Genomic DNA, 7,325 nt, shown 5'->3' on the forward strand with positions numbered 1-7,325 from the left:
CCTTTCAGAATGTTAACAACTTTGATTTTGATTGTTTTTATGAATCTGTTAAACCTAGTATTTCTGAATTTAAGAATAAGAGTTACTTAGATCTGTATAGTGTGAAATTTAACAAGAATAATTGTATTAGTATTGTCTTTATGAATATAAGAAGCTTGAATGCAAATCTTTATAAAATTGAGGAATTTTTGAGTGTAACTGAGGGGTTGCCTGATGTGAATTGTGTGTGTGAAACATGGCTAACAAATCTGAGACCTTTTGTAGGTAAGTTGTATGGATATGATTTTGTAAATAAGTTGTCTAATAGTAATCAATCTGGTGGTGTTGCATTTTTTGTTAGAGCTTGCCACTCTTATGAGATTGTAGAAGGTGTGTCTTTTGAGCAGTGTGATGTAGATGATTTGTGGATCTCTATTAAACTTGAAAACAATAAATCTTTTGTAGTTGGTAATGTATATAGACATCCAAGCACTACATTTGATAGTTTTAAAGAAAATTTCCTTAAAGTTTTAGACCTATTAAATGAAAAGAATAAATATTTTATAATTGGTGGTGATATAAATATAAACTTGTTTAATAGAGATCAGCGTACTTTTGACTACTTGGATTGTATTTCTAGTGCTGGTGCTTTGCAATTTGTTGATTTGCCAACTAGGCATTCTGCTGATTATTTGTCTAGTTCTTTGATTGATCATGTCTTTTCTAGTTTTGATTGTGAAAAGCTAAATGTTAATGTTGTGGATTATGATATATCTGATCATATGCCTGTTATTTGTGAAATTGAATGCAAAAAGTCCAAAAATGAGTATTGTGATCTGAGGTCCTTTCAGGACTTCAGTAAGTTTGAAGTTGGAGCTTTTCTGAATGACTTGAGTGTGAAATTGAGAGGCATGAACTTGTGTGCTGAAAATTGTGAAGATGTTAATAAATGTTGGGATGAGTTTGAGAGTATTTTTAGTGGGACGGTATTTGATCATGCTCCAGTCAAAATTTTAAGTAAAAAAGAACAAAAACTAAAAGCTAAACCGTGGATAACAAAAGGTATACTTATCTCAATTAACTTTAAAAACTTAATGTTTAAATTTGCCATTAAAGATAAAACAAAAAAATTTTCTGTTTGTTTTAAAAAATATCGAAATATACTAAACAGAGTAATAGAATGTTCCAAGCGACTTTATTATAAACAACTAGTTAAAAAGAATAAACAAAATAGTAAAAAATTATGGAAAATTGTGAATAATACCGTTTCCACTAAATCTACATCTAGTTGTAAAATAAAAGGTGTGCTTGATGAGTGTGGTGAAATTGTGAATGACCCAAAATGTGTAGGCAATCTAATGAATAAAAATTTTATAAATATTGCTGACAGTTTGTTAAAAAAGAGAAAAGATGTTGTTGATGTAAAGAATGATGAGTATTTGTCTGGTTCAGTTGAAAATGATTATGTCTTTAATGAAATTTCTGATAGTGAGATTCTGAATTATATTAAAACTTTAAATTCAAACAAAAGTGTGCGTTCTGATGTCCCTAATATTCGTTTTGTGAAGCTCAGTGCAAAAATAATTTCTCCTTATCTTTCTAAATTGTATAATAAATGTGTTGAGTATGGTGTGTTTCCTGAGTCGCTTAAATTTGCAGAGGTAATCTCTATTTATAAATCTGGTAAAAAAAATAACATTAATAACTACAGACCTATTTCTCTTTTATCCCCATTTTCGAAAATTTTTGAGTTTTTAGTGTGTGAGAGATTGAAAAAATTCTTTTTGTGAATGAGGTGCTACATGAAAAACAGTATGGGTTTAGAGAGAATAGTACGACTGAACTAGCTGTGAATCAGATTGTTGATGAGTTAATTGAGGCTGGTGAGAGAAAATTAATAAATTGCTCTGTATTTTTGGATTTGGCTAAAGCATTTAACACGGTTAATCATAAAATTCTAATATCTAAACTTAAAAATTATAATATAAAAGGTCCAATGTTAAATTTACTTAAAGATTATTTAAAAGATAGAAGTCAATCAACGGTCATAAATAATGTTGTGTCTGAGCGTGAAATTGTGAATGTTGGAATACCACAAGGTTCTTGTTTGGGTCCTTTGTTGTTTCTTGTGTATATTAATGATATTTTTTCCTCTACTGAGATAAATATGAGATTGTTTGCGGATGATGCCTGCTTGAGCTACCAACATAGTGATCCTGAGTATTTAAATGAAATTATTAATAAGGAGTTGGTTAAAGTTGATAAATGGTTGCATGCTAATAAACTTTTTATTAATTATTCAAAAACTAAATATTTGCTTTTTAATAAAACTTCAAAAAATTGTGAATTTAGTGTCAAAGTTAATGGTTTTCTTATTAAGCAGAGTGATAGTATAAAATACTTAGGTGTGGTTTTGGATGATAAGCTGAATTGGAAGAAACATTTGAGTTCTCTGAAATCGAAATTGTCTAGGAGTTGTTATGTTTTGTCAAAATTGAGATATTATTTGGACACATTTACACTTAAAATGGTATATTATAGTTTGTTTTATTCGAATATCCAATATTGTATATCTGTTTGGGGTAGTGCTGCCGACTGTTACTTAAAACCAATTGTTTGTATGCAAAAAAGAGTGATCAGGTATGTTTGTCGTGTGCCTGTCTTGACAACAACAAACCCCTTATTTAAAAAAACTGGTGTGCTAAAATTAAAGGATGTGTATAAATTGCAAATTTGTAAGTTGATGCATAATACTATAAAAGGGTTTGATGTAGAACACAATAGATTTACACTTGCTAGCTCTGTTCACACACACAACACAAGATTTTCAAAGAAAATGAATTTTGTAACTGAAAGACCTAGAACGAGACTTGGCCTAAACTGCTTTAGGTATTTGGGTCCCAAGTTTTGGTCTAGTGTCCCTGAAACTTTTAAAAACTTAAAGAAAGATCCTTTTAAATTTAGATATAAAAACTTTTTGTTGAATAACTACATGGAGTAGATCTAGAGTGCTTCTACATGTATATTTTGTTTGAGTTGAAATTTGATTTATGTTATTTGGGCATCAGATTGTGATGTGTAGGTCTTTACTTTATAATTGTCCTGGTAATGAAAGAGTGATTGTTATAAATTATTGTAATAAATTTGTTTATTGTGAGTAATTTTACTTGCTTTTATTTTGTTATTGTGTTAGATTTAAGATAGTTTTTTATGTTTTTTATTAGAAATTAGATGTATAAGTATAAATTTGATTCAAAATATGTATTTTTTATTTTTTTAATTTATTTATTTATTATTATTTTTTTTTTAAATTTAGTATTTTTTTTTTTTAATTTTATTTAATATTTTATTTATTTTATTTTTACTTATCTTATTTGTTTATTTTTATTTTTTATTTTATTATAATTTTTTGAGTTTTGTACAAACTTAATACTTACAAATTTTAAAAACTCTTATTATTTATTGACTTTATTGTTGATATATATGTATATATTATTATCCATACAAGTAGTATTTTTTTTTCATACTACAGTATTTCTTTCTTCTAGTTATATTTTTTGTTTTTAGAACTAAATACTTTTAATTAGATATTTGTTTATTTGAGTTTGCAACAGCTGATTGTGAGTTCACACTGGTAGCGGTGATCACATGATTGGATTGTTGAGGTGTTTTTTGTTGTAGCGTCGGCAAATACTTACTTGGGGATTTGAGCTTCATGATTTTCCCACACTTTGTGGTTTTTAGTGTTGAGATTTTAACCTTGTGAGTGTTTGCTAAATAACGTGTCACCAAAGGTTTTTTTCAATAAAGGGTTAGGATTAGTTTTTATTTCAGTTAGTTAAATTTTTTTTCTTTTATTATTACATAGACATTTTTTATTTTTAGTTAAAAGGTAATTTTTTTTCTTAGTAAATTTAAAGATAGGGCAGGTAGAATAACATGTGATGAGCTCAAACTCACTTGCTTGACCTTCAGAAAACGTTTATCGTTGCAGAGGGGAGAGTGAGTATTTTCTGATGTTTTTCTACCTTTAAAAAAAAAAAAAAAAAAAAAAAAGAAGAGTCATTATAAATCTTTGTATATTTTTTTCATGACTCTTCTAATAGGACCGCAAATCCTTAAGTTCTAAACAAGTTCAATTTTACTTATTATAAAAAGAGGTGAAACAATTCAAAACAAATATTATGTTAAGTTAAATAAAGAAACTATTTAGTTTTAAACAAATATTTAAGCTTTGTTTACATAAATATTTTAGAACCAAAGTTAAAATATCAGTTCAAACTTAGCCAATGTACACCTTATATCAACTAACAAAGTAGATTATAAAATAGCAACTTATAAATGTTTGATTTTTGTATAAGTATCAAACTGTTATACAATATATTCATTACTATAAAACTTTCAAGTATTAGAAATAAGAGCTCTTGTTATTGTTTATAGACTTTTAAGAGGTTATTTGTATTTATTTCTATTTCGTTATTTCTATTTGAACTTTCCGAAATCTTCTTCAACAAACGTCGCATCCAAATGGTCTATCTCCAGTGTGAATTCTAATGTGTTTGTTTAAGTCACTTTTAAGTGAAAACTTATTTTTGCAATTATCAAATTCATGAGGCTTTTCTTTGGTGTGAATCAGCATGTGCTGTTTTATATAACTTTAAAAAAAAACTTCTTCAGACAAACTTCACAGTAAAAAATCGTTCTTACCACTGCAAATCTACAGAAACGTATACTTATGTGAGAAAAAACTTGCTTTTATTTCAGCTTGAAAAGACTCTGCTTTCATAGCTTTTAGTATTCATTTATGCTTAGTTATGCACTCCTGAGAGTTAATTTTGACATATTTGTAATCTTTAGCATTTTTATTGTCGTAAAAAAATTGAACGAATTAAATACATTCAAATTGTAACATTTAGGGCGTTAAACCTTTGTTTTGTCAAAAAGCTACAATGCAAAATTGAATCTAATGGAAGATAAACTTCAAGTCAAAATCATACAATTTTATGTTACAAAATTTTGCATAACTTATTGTTACTATTGACTACGTAAAATGTTTGATTTTATAGGTTTTAATGTTTGAACGTAAACAGTATTAATGACTTGAGTTAAATTGTGATTTTTTATACTTTTTTTAATGAATGTTTTCTGGGTTTACACAAGTGGCATGACATAAAGAGTTATATGTGGTGTGGAATAAAATAAATTGCCTTGTGTACAGTTATCACTCGTACTTCAACATTCCATTTTTGATGTATTAACACAACTGCATATTTTCGGATTAAATTTAATAATATTAGAGGTAGTTTGAATTGCTGTGTTCCCGCTAGGACGTGTTATTTCAGATGTTTTAGTTTTTGCAGATTCGTAACTTTTTTGAGCTAGCTACGTCCCTGCCACTATGTATCGACATGTTTCTTTTCAAGCTACCTTTTTGTTTAAAACTTTTATCACATTGTTCACATTTAAATGGTTTATTATCAGTATTAACTATTACATGTTGTTTTAAATTTCCTCTGAGTGAAAAATATCCTTTACAAACATCACATTGATAAATATTCAAACAAGAATAAGTAAGCTGATGTTTTTTCAAATCACTTTTCTGTGTAAAACTCTTATCGCAAACACCACTGTTGTATGGTTTTTATTTACATAAAATTTTATAATGTCTAACCAGTACTGCTTTTTAATAAATACATTTCCAGAAAGTTACACAAACATGCTTTTTATCATCAGTTGACATTTTTATTGTATAACTAAAAAAATAAAACTAAATAATCCTAAATCTTGTAAAAGTCAATAATTTAAAGATTACTTAAAGCTTAAAAATAAATGAATACTATTAACGCAGCTAATACTTGAAATAAATAAGTATTTATTTTAAAAGTGTAATTATTTATTCTAGAGTTATAAAGTTAAATTATTTTATTATATTTTAATTAGATGTTATTTAACCTATCAACATAAAAGCAAATGTCTTTATAACACATTTAAATATGTTTAAGTGAGCGGTTCATATAATTGCTTTTAGTAAAGTTTTGTACTAAAAAATCTTTTTAAAATTTTTTTTTAAAGAAAAACATATTAACCTTTTTCAAAATTGTTTCATAAACTATTAAAACATTTAATATAATAGTTAAGCTACCTCAAAAAGGTTTACCAACATATCCCTTCAAGATACTATAGTTATAAATACTATAATTAAAATATTGAATTGATATCAAAAATGACTCCCTTTTCGATTAGCAAAAAACATTAAGAAAAAACGAAATTTAGATAATTAGTGTTCTAACATAAACTTAATTTGATTTGAACACAAGTTGAAAACAAGTTTTATGTTTCTTATAACGCTTGTAATTTTAGATCGCAAGTTTACAAAGGTATTTCTAACGCTGATAACAATTTATTGATTACGGTACTTTTTTAAGGCTTGAAAAATATTTATTCGTAATCAGAATTTTTGTTACTTTAAACGCTAAACGCATTATCAAACTACAATTCTGTAACAAAATAACTAAAATGACAAACAATGCAAAAACTTTGAATAATATAGTTAAATCATATAAAAAATATAGAAAACATGTTTTGTTAAATTTTAGTTTTTTTATAATAATTAATTAGGTTATTGTACAGAGTCTAAAAATAAATATAAATAAAGTTAAGTTAAATTTTTTGAAAATTATATAACGCAATTTTTATTGCACATTATTTAACGACTTATTTTTTATGGTGTCGCTATCCGAGGTTTCTACTTATACACTATTTATTGGCCTGATTTATAACGCAACGTGCGCTCTAACTTATAAAGTAGATGCCCCCCAAGATAACGCTTAAACTATAGTTGACTTAAATAAACTAATATGAACTACTTACTATTTACTAAATGTTTAATAAATCACTTACTTTTACTAATTTAAACTGAGTTCGAATTTGTGATAATGATTATATTTACAATGAATTTGCGAAATGAAAAGATGATAAAATACTGCACAACATTACACTAATAAACCAAATTATCAATTCTTTTAAAAGACGACAATCTCGAATAAAAGAAACTAAACACTAAATGTTTAAACCAAACTCAAAAAACATTCTAAAATCGAAATCACTTCAACAAGATTGAAACCATTAAAACTTAAGTGCATCAAAAAGCTGCACTGAGTTCAGACCGCTTCAATGCAGTAGAAACTAAAAGAACTGAACCGTAAATTACTCGAGACCGTTGAATTTATATTCGCTTGAGAAAAAAGAAGAAAGTAAAAAAAGACAATTACCGCGTTAGCGGTACATTTTCTCCTCTCACCTTCGTACTTTTTGAATTTATTCTTGGTTTTCCGAAAAAAAAACAT

Source organism: Thalia democratica, chromosome 3, assembly GCF_965202585.1.
Source record: "Thalia democratica chromosome 3, ktThaDemo2.hap1.1, whole genome shotgun sequence".
NCBI lineage: Eukaryota > Metazoa > Chordata > Thaliacea > Salpida > Salpidae > Thalia > Thalia democratica.